The following is a 13,289-nucleotide window of genomic DNA, read 5'->3' as shown; positions in this document are numbered from 1 at the left end:
AATCCATATGTACCTAAGGAAAATCCTAAATGAAAAATTATGGGTGGACATATTCCCAAATTGAGCAGCAAGAGAAACAGTGAAGTAACATTCTATGAAAAGGAAGAACTAGTGAAGAGAGAAAAGAGAAGAAAGAAGAAAAAAAGAAGTATTATACCTTTATCTCTTTGTTGTTTGATTCTTGCTTCTTTGTATATGGTCACTGTCAAAGAGAGACACAAAGAAAACTTCAGAAAAAGTACCCAACACTTGGATACAAAGCACAGGAAGAAAACTATCAAAGGCTGATAATTCTTAAATAGTTATTGACACGTTTAAATTGAAATGTTAATGGAGTTCCCTGGTCCTCATGTATTTTCTGGTCAATAGTTTCCTTCTTTTCTTGAATTAAACTCATTAAATGATATAAACTAATTAAAGGATATTTACTAAGTCATATTAACTTAAATCATCATACTTTTTTCTTTAAAAAATTACTTTTATTTTTGTCCCAAATAAAATAAGCTCATTGAAAATAAAAAACAGTTATTTCAAGAAAAAGCTCTTTCAGTTACAGATTCTTCAAAAAAAATAATAATTACAGAGGTCTTTGCTGAAGTATGAAAATTCCTCATTAGAATAAAAGCAAAGCCATTACTTTGTTCACTACTGTATCACTAATATCTAGAATATTTCTCAAAGTGAAAGTGAAAGTGAAGTTATTCAGTCTTGTCCAACTGTTTGCGACCCCATGGACTGTAGCCTACCAGGCTCCTCCGTCCATGGGATTTTCCAGGCAAGAATACTGCAGTGGGTTGCCATTTCCTTCTCCAGGAATATTTTTCAGCAAATATAAAATCTTTATGGCAGTCCTCCCTTACACAGAAGTAATAAAGAGCACACTTTTGCTCCCCCAAATGTGGTTTAATTAGTGTTTATAATTAGGGGGGAAAAGCAGTGTTTATTGGCTGGAAGAAACTGGAATGAGGTTTAAGGAATTCAGGAAGTGGTATTGGTTAAGTACTACTCTGTAGCTTAATTAAACTACTGAATATACTTTGGCAAATAGTGTGTAAGATGGTGAGACTGGGTCCTCTCTTACTGCTGTTTGACTGTAGATCAGAGTCAGTTTTCAGGGCATGCAACGTACACATTTGCACAGGGTGCCATGATAAGAAGGATTCCATGCTTGGATTAATTCTCTGTTGCCCTTTTGAAATGTCTATCCTATGAACAAGGGGACATACAATTTTGTACTATACTGAGTCCTGAGATTATGCAGCCAGTCTTGCTGCAGAGTTTCTATAAAGGCTGAGTCAATAAGGGAAGGATGCTCTATGGATGACCAGTAGTCTAACACATAGAAGACAGATTGCTGCTGCTGCTGCTAAGTCACTTCAGTCATGTCCAACTCTGTGCGACCCCACAGATGGCAGCCCACCAGGCTCCCCCGTCCCTGGGATTCTCCAGGCAAGAACACTGGAGTGGGTTGCCATTTCCTTCTCCAATGCATGCAAGTGAAAAGGGAAAGTGAAGTCTCTCAGTCGTGTCCAACTCCTAGCGACTGCATGGACTGCAGCCTACCAGGCTTCTCCGCCCATGGGATTTTCCAGAAGACAGATTAGGAGGGACTAAATGAGAACCTATACACCTCCTGAGAAAACTGTATGCAGGTCAGGAAGCAACAGTTAGAACTGGACATGGAACAACAGACTGGTTCCAAATAGGAAAAGGAGTACATTAAGGCTGTATATTGTCACCCTGCTTATTTAACTTATATGCAGAGTACATCATGAGAAACACTGAGGTGGAGGAAGCACAAGCTGGAATCAAGATTGCTGGGAGAAATATCAATAACCTCAGATATGCAGATGACAGCACCCTTATGGCAGAAAGTGAAGAAGAACTAAAGAGCCTCTTGATGAATGTGAAAGAGGAGAGTGAAAAAGTTGGCTTAAAGCTCAACATTCAGAAAACTTAGATCCTGGCATCTGGTCCCATCACTTCATGGCAAATAGATGGGGAAACAGTGGCTGACTTTATTTTTCTGGGCTCCAAAAACGCTGCAGATGGTGACTGCAGCCATGAAATTAAAAGACGCTTACTCCTTGGAAGGAAAGTTATGACCAACCTAGACCACAAATTAAAAAGCAAAGACATTACGTTGCCAACAAAGGTCCGTCTAGTCAAGGCTATGGTTTTTCCAGTGGTCATGTATGGATGTGAGAGTTGGACTATAAAGAAAGCCGAGTGCCGAAGAATTGATGCTTTTGAACTGTGGTGTTGGAGAAGACTCTTGAGAGTCCCTTGGACTGCAAGGAGATCCAACCAGCCCATCCTAAAGGAGATCAGTCCTGGGTGTTCATTGGAAGGACTGATGAAGCTGAAACTCCAATGCTTTGGCCCCCTGATGCGAAGAGCTGACTCATTTGAAAAGACCCTGATGCTGGGAAAGATTGAGGGCAGGAGGAGAAGGGGACGACAGAGGGTGAGATGGTTGGCATCTCCGACTCAATGGACATGGGTTTGGGTAGACTCTGGGAGTTGGTGATGGACAGGGAGACCTGGTGTGCTGTGGTTCATGGGGTTGCAAAGAGTCGGACATGACTGAGCGACTGAACTGAACTCATACCCTCCAAAATTTTTCAATAAGAGAGAGCTCCAAATAATATCAACCTGTCTTATTTTTTAGGCTTCAATTGTCCCTAAAAAAACTTCTATGTGAGGACTTGAGCTATCACTGTGCATTTATCATCGTTGACTTTTTAGTTGAGAAAATCATAATTGAATTCCTTCCCGGGTGGTGCAAGTGATAAAGAAGCTGCCTGCATTCGATTCTGGGTCAGGAAGATCTCCTGGAGGAGGAAATGGCAAACCACTTTAGTGTTCTTGCCTGGAAAATTCCATGGAAAGAGGAACCTGGTGGGCTACTGTCTGTAGGGTTGCAAAAGAGCTGGACTCGACTTAGCAACTAAATAACAACAATAAAAACAAAGTCCCAGTAACTCTCCTAAGCAGGGTAAGTTTTACTTTTGCAGTTCTCAGGAACCATGCACCCACCCCACTAAGCATTTTAAAAGATTCTAATGTTACTTGGGAGGTCACTGTTTGTAATTCAGAAATCACAGTACTCAAAAGAACTGTAAAGTCAACTTCTTTAAAAAAATGAAAGTCACATACTGGGGATTTACAGGTCTCAAAAGTCTGAAGGCTGTAGTGAGACTTTAAGGTGATGTCAACATTCCAGACACATTGCCAGCACTTGTATTATACTACCTGTATACTACTATGTTCACAGAAAATGTCCTTCAATCCATTAAGACATACCATTTGCCTTGACTTGAGCTCTTTATACTTAGGATTTTATTGCTCAAGTAATATTGCCACTTCTTACATTTAAATCTTAAAGACATTTACAGGGCCGGTAGTTGGGGGTTAAATGTCCATCTTCACTCCTCTGTCAGAATATTTAAGGTTGGACTCATAATCTGTTTTGGTTGGTAGTGAAAGGGCATATGACATAGTTAAGCTCATTCATTGGGTCATGAATCTATTTCAAGCAAATGACAAATGATCTTAAATATCATCATTTATATGGTATGCTTGCAAACCTAAAACTATCCCAGAAAGAAGAAAATTTGTAAGACAATCCCTAAAAGTGTTTTAGTTTAACTAAAACTAGAACCAGACATATTTGAAAAAATATATTTTCAGAAGCATTGTCAACAATCCATAAACATGCCTTGCCTTTGGGGTTGGGACAGACATTTCCCACCTGTTCTAGTTGGAAAACTCTGCTTTCATGGTTGCTCTGATCACAAACTTACCACAAATCTTTATTGCTCATAACAATTCCTGCAAATTGAGGCACTTTATAAACCTGATATATTTCTAGGGATTTTACGTACACCATTTTACTTAATACTTATACTATTCTGTAGAACTTGAAGCATTTCGAGCCCTTCTCCCACGCCTCTGTCTGGTTTCTCTAATTGGACTTCATCCATACCGCTTCCTATTCTTACTGTCACATCTCTCTATTTTTCATTCTTCGATTGCCTCAAAGATTTCAAGGAAGGATGCCTTCAGGAACTACCCTGCATGTGCTCTGCCTTGTCACGTGTCACTCTGTCTCAGCCTTCCTTCCTTCCTCTTACCTATCCAATGTCTTCCCCTCCCAACATCTGATTTAAGTCTTTGTTCTTCCACCTTCAATAGAATAGAATGCTATTCTTCTCATCTTTTTGCTAAGAATTTCTTGTGCAGAACTTTCATAGGAGAGGAGGAAGGGCGTAGCAGCCAGGATATACAGCATGAATCAAGGAAGAGAGGCAAGATCATGTGGCAGGTAAGGGGAAGGATAAATGGGGTGGTGTGGCTGGATTATAAGTAGAAGTTGAGAAGTGAAGGAAGAGCCGGCAGTAAAAAGAATCAGGATCAGGTTGTTAAGGATGTAAGAGTCTAAGCCCTCTTACAGTCGTGATAGACCTTGAAAGATTCTATAGCAGGGAAGGGGCCCGGTCAGAATCCAGCTTTTGACAGGTCACTCTGGTGACAATAGGCAGAGGACAGATTGGACGGTGAAAGGGCAATAAAGAAAAAGGAAAAAAAAATCACAAAAGGACCTCAGCTAATTCAAAAGTTTAGCTAGAAGACCACAGAGAGAGGCCATATGAGGTAGGGTATACGGAGAAAGAACATTCCAGGCAGAAGAAAGAGCATGTACAAATTTTTCGGGGCTTGATCTATTGGAGGAGTGCCAAGAAGTTCAGTGTGACTGGACCTTGAGAATGAAAGGGAGAGCAGCTAGAGATGAGGTCAGGGAGACAAAACAACCAGGGCCAAAGTAGGACCTTAGAGGCCTCCGTAAGAATTTTGAATTGTATGCCTGTGTTTGAAGAAGCCATTGGAGAGTTTGGGGCAATGAACTGAAATGTTCCTATTAAGCTTTTGGAAGCATCACTGCTGCTACTACATAGAGACTTAGCTACAGCAAGGTGAGTAGAGAGACCAGGGAGGGCTGTTGTAGTATTCCACATGGAACATGATGGTTGGTGTCATGGACCAAGAGGTCATGGTGGAGGTCGCAGGAAAACCTGATTGTCAGGATTGGGTGTTGTGTTATTAATCGATACAGAATGTAGGAGAAAACAGGAATTGAGGATGACCTCCAGACTGAGCACTTATCATTGACAGTGAATAAAAACACAGAAAGCAGTGTGAAAGCAAGACGCGAGATGTTACATACACCAGTGGATGCTCAGTAATTGCAGGATAAATGAGAGACTGAATGAGTGAATGAATAAGAGCTGTGGCTGGTTGTCAGATTTACCTAAATTGTAAAGACAGAGTTAGTCACTCAGTCATGTCCAACTCTTTGCAACCCCATGGACAATAGCCTACCAGGCTCCCTCTGTTCATGGAATTCTTCAGGCAAGAATACTGGAGTGAGTAGCCGTTCCCTTCTCCAGGAGATCTTCCTGAACCAAGGATTGAAGTTGGGTCTCCCACATTACAGGCAGATTCTTTATCATCTGAGCCACCAGGGAACCCCAATTGTAAGAATAGGTCTCATACTACTGAATGAATCTTTCTTTAATAGGTGCCCATTATGCCTTCCGGAGAAGGCAATGGCACCCAACTCCAGTACTCCTGCCTGGAAAATCCAATGGACAGAGGAGCCTGGTAGGCTGCAGTCCATGGGGTCACTAAGAGTTGGACACAACTGAGCAACTTCACTTTGACTTTTCACTTTCATGCATTGGAGAAGGAAATGGCAACCCACTCCAGTGTTCTTGCCTGGAGAACCCCAGCTACGGGGGAGCCTGGTGGGCTGCCGTCTATGGGGTCGCACAGAGTTGGACACGACTGAAGTGACTTAGCAGCAGCAGCAGCAGCAGCAGCAGAATGCCTTCTTTACCCTGCTTTAAGTTTCCATAGCATCAAATATCCTTGAAATAGTAGCCCCAAGCCCCCTTTCTTCAGTGTCTTGTGCAAGGTGATTTACTCCAAATCTGCCATGTCTAGGGTTTGGCTATGAAATATGGTTTCCTTCTGGAGAACTCTATATTCTAACCAAAATAAGCTGCGTTGTCAAGCTGTTTCTGACTTTAATTTTCTTAAAATAAATGGGTACAAATGTATTAAAAGAAGAGTTGGACATGTTTTAGCTTTATACTAAGTCACACCATGTATTTCAGTGGAAAATGGTTTCCTCAAAGTCATAGAAAGGGGCTTTTGTTTTAAGCTTAAACTAGAATTTTTTTCACTAACAGATGACAGTTCTGTGTTGCAGCCAGTATCCAGCTGTGCAAGTTCTCAACAGCTGGAGTCATAATAAGCTTCATTCTATGAAAATGAGCTCATTACTATTTAGTTTGTGCTGATGCTCAATAAATCCATAAAGTGCTTCTCTAGGTTTGAGAAGTTTTATGAACTTGCACAAAGAAGTTTTAAAACAAAGTTTTTGGTTTGGCAATGTTAAAATCAGAATATCTTTTTGCTCCCCCTTTATTGTAAAGTCTGGTCTCAAATCTGAGCAAATTATACATGTGAGTATATATATATATGCCAAAAGACAGACTCACCTAAATTTTAATATTAAATATGCAACATTAAAATTAATGGTTAAACTAATATCATAATAAACTAATATTATAAAAGAAATAGTGAAGCTCCCTGGTGGCTCAGATGGTAAAGAATCCACCTGAAATGCGGGAGATCTGGGTTTGATCCCTGGGTTGGGAAGATCCCCTGGAGGACAACACGGCAAGCCACTCCAGTATTCTTGCCTGGAAAATCCCATGGACAGAGGAGCCTGGCGGGCTACAGTCCACAGGGTCACAAAAAGTCAGACAAGACTGAAACGACTTATCACACAGTTACATTTTTATCACGGTAGTTTTATTTTTAAGTTTACCAAACCCTATGTTATATGTTACCTCATTCTGTAAAACATGTATCTTAAATCATATAGAAAAGTGAAAAAGTAATACAGTTTTAGCTTTTTTTTTTTTTTGCTTTCACTATGATGTTAATAGTTCTATGATGAGATCAAATCTCATCCTTAGGGTTGATTTCACTATGTCTCTAGAGTAAGTTTTCTTAGCACTAAAATTATAACAAAGTAACTTAAAGATGTAAAGCTACCGGGAGAAAAAAAATAAGCCCTGGTATTAAAATGTATCTGATGAAATGAAAATCTAAAAATAAATAAATAAAATGTATTTGAAGCAGGAACAAAGAGTAAAAAAATCAATTTTTGGTCTGAATTTAAGGATGTCTCAATACCTTTGGTTGAACATTTGAGTCATTTAGGAAATAAGAAGGAATAAAAGAATAAACTTACTAGGTCTAACAAGTTAAAACTATCCACTTCTCAGTCAAAATATTTCCAAAGTGCCATTTTTACATCTCTTTGATGTGAATTCCAAAAAGACTTAATGGAGAGACAGTGGACAGCTGACCCATAATTAAAACAATAATGGCTATGAAATTCAACCTCTAAAGTAATTTTAATGTGAACTTCCCTCTGTGAAAACCATCAAAAATCACAAATAACACAGTTTGATTTTGATCAGCTGGGAGTGTTCTAATCAGCTCAAATTCCATTACCTCTGAGCAAAGTCCAAAGTTTCCATTCACTGTGAAATCACTGAAGGCCTCTTTAGCAGACCTGTTCACTTGAGGATGTAACCTTTAAATGAATGCCACTTTTGTAAATGCCACTTAAGAGGATCCTTCTAAAAGCCACAGTGAGATGCCACACTGGCCTTCTTGTTGGATTTTCCCAAGGCTGATTTCCTTAGAGGAAAGGAGAGAGTGCTGTCTGGCACCAAAACCAAAGAGATTCCTGGGATTTTAACCCCAAACTCTATGTCTGACCGCATTCAACCTGTAAATTTCCTCTGTGCAAGATTTCACAACTCAGAATAGTGTCTTTACTTATGTGTGCCTTGCAGAGTATAAAGTCCCTCTGTGACAGGATTACACCTTAGGATATGTGAAGGAAAGGGATTCTTAAACAACTTTGAGCATCATGACTGATTGGCCAGTCCCAACCCCAAAGAATGATATTAACAATATTATGTTTTAAATCCAATGTACATGTTATAGGCATAACTCCTATTCTGGATTATTTTGTTCTGATTTCAGTATCTGGATGTTACTTGATTCAAAGAAGGAATCTTATTATCATCTTACTTTACTCTTGATTTATTAACACATCTGACCTGCTTTTTGCAAGGTGAAACAAAATTTAGGCTTCCTTAGAGAAAGTAGGACATAAGAATGCTGAGATATAAAGGCAATAGTCACTGTTATGCTGTTTGTGATGGAAACTCAGATGCTTTAGGGGAGGTGAGAAAAATTCTCAGACACTGAGAGCCTTTACAGCATCCCTGCACTAGTTAGATTATGAGAACGCAGCAGAAATTTCTTGCTAACCAACCCCTGCTGAGACGACTGGCTTGCTAACCAAACAGAATCAAGGAATGTCTTCCATTTGCCCTGTATGCAGCCATTCAAGAAAAAAAAAAAACTTACAGAAGACTCCAATAATGTCTAACTTAAAGGAAATTTTTCTACTTAGAATGTGAAACATATTCATTTTTCAAAATACTGTACATTATTTGAACAATTTTCTCTGAAAATACAGAACCCTAACTCAGCTCAGAAAGATGCTTAAGACAGAATTCTCAGCTGTGGTTTCAGGTTCCATCTTTATTCCCTGAACTTGTTTTATAACCTGGTAGGAGACCACCTACTGTGTGAAATATACAAGATATGGGGAAGAGACCCACAAACCTTATTCCTAAAACAAAATCCAATTTTTTCATTAATAAGTAGTAGTTATTAATTAAATATATCTTTATTTGGAATTTACGATGCACTATAGCTCTACTTGGCATTCAAATATAAATTTGAATCAAACAAATGCAATCACGGCTTTCATGGAGCACAGGGTTTAATGGGAGATGACATACAATAATGATTAACACTTGATGCAATATCTGCGATAATGGAAAGGCCAGGAGATGTAAACCAGCAAAGGGTTGGGGAAGGTAGATATCCCCAAGGAAGGAAAGAACTCTTAAATGAAGGCTGAAGTTTGAGTCAGTCAGAAAAAAGGGTCGAAAGAGAAAGAGATGGAGAGGGTGCAGGATGATTCTGGAAGAATAAGAGGGGCTGTGGGAAACTATGAAAGGAATTTAAAGGGATGGTGGGTATGATGCAATTATAAATATATTTAAAGATAGTACAGTTGGGAAAATTACAAGAAGGAAATGAAGTTAATTAGATATGGAAAAATCTGTGAGAAGGCTTTTGCAGAAATCTCAATGAGGTATGCTCCTAGTTTAGTCTAGATGCATAAAATTCCACCCCAAGACATTTTAGAAAGGCTTGATTTTTCTCTGAGATAAATTAGGGACCCTAGGGACCCTGAGCAGAGGTGAGATGGTAGGGAAACCAAAATACCTAGCTGCAGGTAAAGTCATATAATATTTGGAAGTTGGAGTGTTAGGGAGAAAAGCTTGCCTATTGTTCAACTTTGGCTGAAGTTGGTACTATTATTATCACCCTATGAAAAAAAAAGAGCAGTTTCCTATCTTGACAAAAATTGCAACCAACATTTTTGATTAAGGAGAGCTGCATTTATTTAGATTGAACAACTTTTCATTTTATTTCAGTCTTGTCTTTGATCTGACTCTTGTCAGAACCTTTCTTTCATGAGAGGCTTTGATTATTACAGGAGGCAACATCTGTAATTTAAAACAAAGTGGTCCAGTAGAGGCTAGTAATTATTTCAGAGTGGGATTCCAAAAGAGGGATACATCTACGGTAAGCATGCTGTACTGTCCTGCCTTTCTTGCCTGTTCAGCTGGCATCCAGTTAGCATCCATCCAATATCTCCTCATGCCTTTCCTAATCTACATTTAAATTAAAGCTATAGATGATCAAAATTATTCACAGATATTAAATATATCTAGTAGAATACAATCTCAGTAAGGGATTTTTATCTGTTTTTACTTCACTGGGTGCTCCAGAACCTAGACACTCAGTAAATAGTCATTGAAATAATGAGCAAACAAATGTTAACCAAAATATGTTGACATAATTTAAAATATTTTATCTTTTATTAAAATCCAGAGTATACTGAACTTAGAAAGCACATTCTCATTCCCCTGGTATTTAAACCCTCCTTGGTACAGTTCCATTACATATTTCTTTTATTCCAGCAAACCTACATTATTCCTGTCTCCCCACAAAATAATTCTGGTTTTCTGTTTGTATCCCTCTCCTTATTTTGTTCTCTTGGCATGAAATTGTGCTTCTCCTCTCCCATTACTCACCCCCAAGTTCTACTGTCAATTTTTTCTCCATCCTTTCAAAACTATTTCAGAGGCTAGCTCTTTCAGGAAGCTTTTCTAAGGAGCTTCTCACTATATGTAGATATACTCACTTCTTCTTTTAAAAACTCAAGATAATTTGTCTTTCCTTGCATTTCATTTAGCCTGCCTTATATTAAAATTATTTATACACTTATTCTATACTGTTGTATGTTAGTATTCATTAAAGAAAACCAAACCACTGTAGGTATTTCAAATAGAGGGAATTTAATAGAGGGACTTTATTACATAGGTGATGAGAGAGTTAATAAAACAAATAGGTTTAATAAGGCAAACTAGAGACTAACAATAGCAGAAAGCCCTTCCCATACTTGGAGCTTGTGAGACAATGAAAGAAGGTGGTAAAGGCAGTATTGTTAGAATCTAGAATCCAGAATCATAGGACCAGAAGCATGGTTGGAAGTTATCCGACAGGATCTGGAGTCATGGGGAAAATAGCTGTCTCTCTGAAGCTGTAGCAATAGAAGAGACTCAGCTGCAGCCAGAATTGCCATGCAGGTGAACAGTTGTTTTCCCACTCAAAGGTTTCCAATGCCTTCCTTTAGTCAAATCTACCTGGAAATCAATGGCACCCCATTCCAGTACTCTTGCCTGGAAAATCCCATGGATGGAGGAGCCTGGTAGGCCGCAGTCCATGGGGTCGCAAAGAGTCGGACACGAATGAGCGACTTGACTTTCACTTTTCACTTTCATGCATTGGAGAAGGAAATGGCAACCCACTCCAGTGTTCTTGCCTGGAGAATCCCAGGGACGGGGGAGCCTGGTTGGCTGCCGTCTATGGGGTCGCACAGAGTCAGACACGACTGAAGCGACTTAGCAGCAGCGGCAGCAACCTGGAAATCAGTTGACAACAGAGGCTAAAAAACGTAGCTTCCTACAATACAGAGAAGAACAGGAGAACAAACAGGCAAATAATCTGTCACTACAGTTTCAGGATTAAAAAAAAAGCTATGTGACAATCAGTTCAGTCGCTCAGTCATGTCCAACTCTTTGTGACCCCATGAACCACAGCATTCCAGGCCTCCCTGTCCATCACCAACTCCCAGAGTTTACCCAAACTCATGCCCATTGAGTTGGTGATGCCATCCAACCATCTCATGCTCTGTTGTCCCCTTCTCCTCCTGCTCCCAATCCCTCCCAGCATCAGGGTCTTTTCCAATGAGTCAGCTCTTCGCATCTGGTGGCCAAAGTATTGGAGAGTCCTTCCAATGAATACTCAGGACTGATCTCCTTTAGGATGGACTGGTTGGATCTCCTTGCAGTCCAAGGGACTCTCAAGAATCTTCTCCAACACCACAGTTCAAAAGCATCAATTCTTTTGCACTCAGATTTCTTTATACTCCAAACCTCTCATCCATACATGACTCCTGGAAAAACCACAGCCTTGACTAGATGGACCTTTGCTGACAAAGTAATGTCTCTGCTTTTTAATATGTGGTCTAGGTTGGTCATAACTCTCCTTCCAAGGAATAAGCGTCTTTTAATTTCATGGCTGCAATTACCATCTGCAGTGATTTTGGAGCCCCCCAAAATAAAGTCAGCCACTGTTTCCACTGTTTCCCCATCTATCTGCCATGAAGTGATGGGACCAGATATCATGATCTTTGTTTTCTGAATGTTGAGCTTTAGGCCAACTTTCTCACTCTCCTCTTTCACTTTCATCAAGAGGCTCTTTAGTTCTTCTTCACTTTCTGCCATAAGGGTGTTGTCAATGAATATCTGAGGTTATTGATATTTCTCCCAGCAATCTTGATTCCAGCTTGTGCTTCCTCCAGCCCAGCATTTCTCATGATGTACTCTGCATATAAGTTAAATAAGCAGGGTGACAATATACAGCCTTGACGAACTCCTTTTCCTATTTGGAACCAGTCTGTAGTTCCATGTCCAGTTCTAACTGTTACTTCCTGACCTGCATACTAGCCAATCTGATCACATGGACCACAGCTTGTCTAACTCAATGAAACTGAGCCATGTCATGTGGGGCCACCCAAGACAGATGGGTCATGGTGGAGAGGTCTGACAGAATGTGGTCCACTGGAGAAGGGAATGGCAAACCAGTATTCTTGCCTTGAGAACCCCATGAACAGTATGAAAAGACAAAAAGATAGGACATTTAAAGATGAATTCCCCAGGTGAGTAAGTGCCCAATTTGCTACTGGAGATCAGTGGAGAAATAACTCCAGAAAGAATGAAGGGATGGAGCCAAAGCAAAAACAATACCCAGTTGTGGGTGTGACTGGTGATAGAAGCAAGGTCTGATGCTGTAAAGAGCAATATTGCATAGGAACCTGGAATGTCAGGTCCATGAATCAAGGCAAATTGGAAGCGGTCAAACAGGAGATGGCAAGAGTGAACATTGACATTTTAGGAATCAGAGAACTAAAATGGATTGGAATGGGTGAATTTAACTCAGATGACCATTATATCTACTACTGTGGGCAGGAATCCCTTAGAAGAAATGGAGTAGCCATCATAGTCAACACAAGAGTCCAAAATGCAGTACTTGGATGCAATTTCAAAAACAACAGAATGATCTCTGATTGTTTCCAAGGCAAACCATTCAATATCATGGTAATCCAAGTCTATGCCCCAACCAGTTATGCTGAAGAAGCTGAAGTTGAATGGTTCTATGAAGACCTACAAGACCTTTTAGAACCAACACCCAAAAAGATGTCCTTTTCGTTATAAGGGACTGGAATGCAAAAGTAGGAAGTCAAGAAATACCTGGAGTAACAGGTAAATTTGGCCTTGGAGTACAGAATGAAGCAGGGCAAAGGCTAATAGAGTTTTGCCAAGAGAACGCACTGGTCATAGCAAATACCCCCTTCCAACAACACAAGAGAAGACTCTACATATCAACATCACCAGATGGCCAACACCGAAATCAGATTAATTCTATTC

This window comes from Bubalus bubalis, chromosome 2 (genome assembly GCF_019923935.1).
Source record: "Bubalus bubalis isolate 160015118507 breed Murrah chromosome 2, NDDB_SH_1, whole genome shotgun sequence".
Classification (NCBI taxonomy): Eukaryota; Metazoa; Chordata; class Mammalia; order Artiodactyla; family Bovidae; genus Bubalus; species Bubalus bubalis.
The sequence above is the reverse complement of the archived record's forward strand: the minus strand, read 5'-3'. Positions refer to the sequence as shown.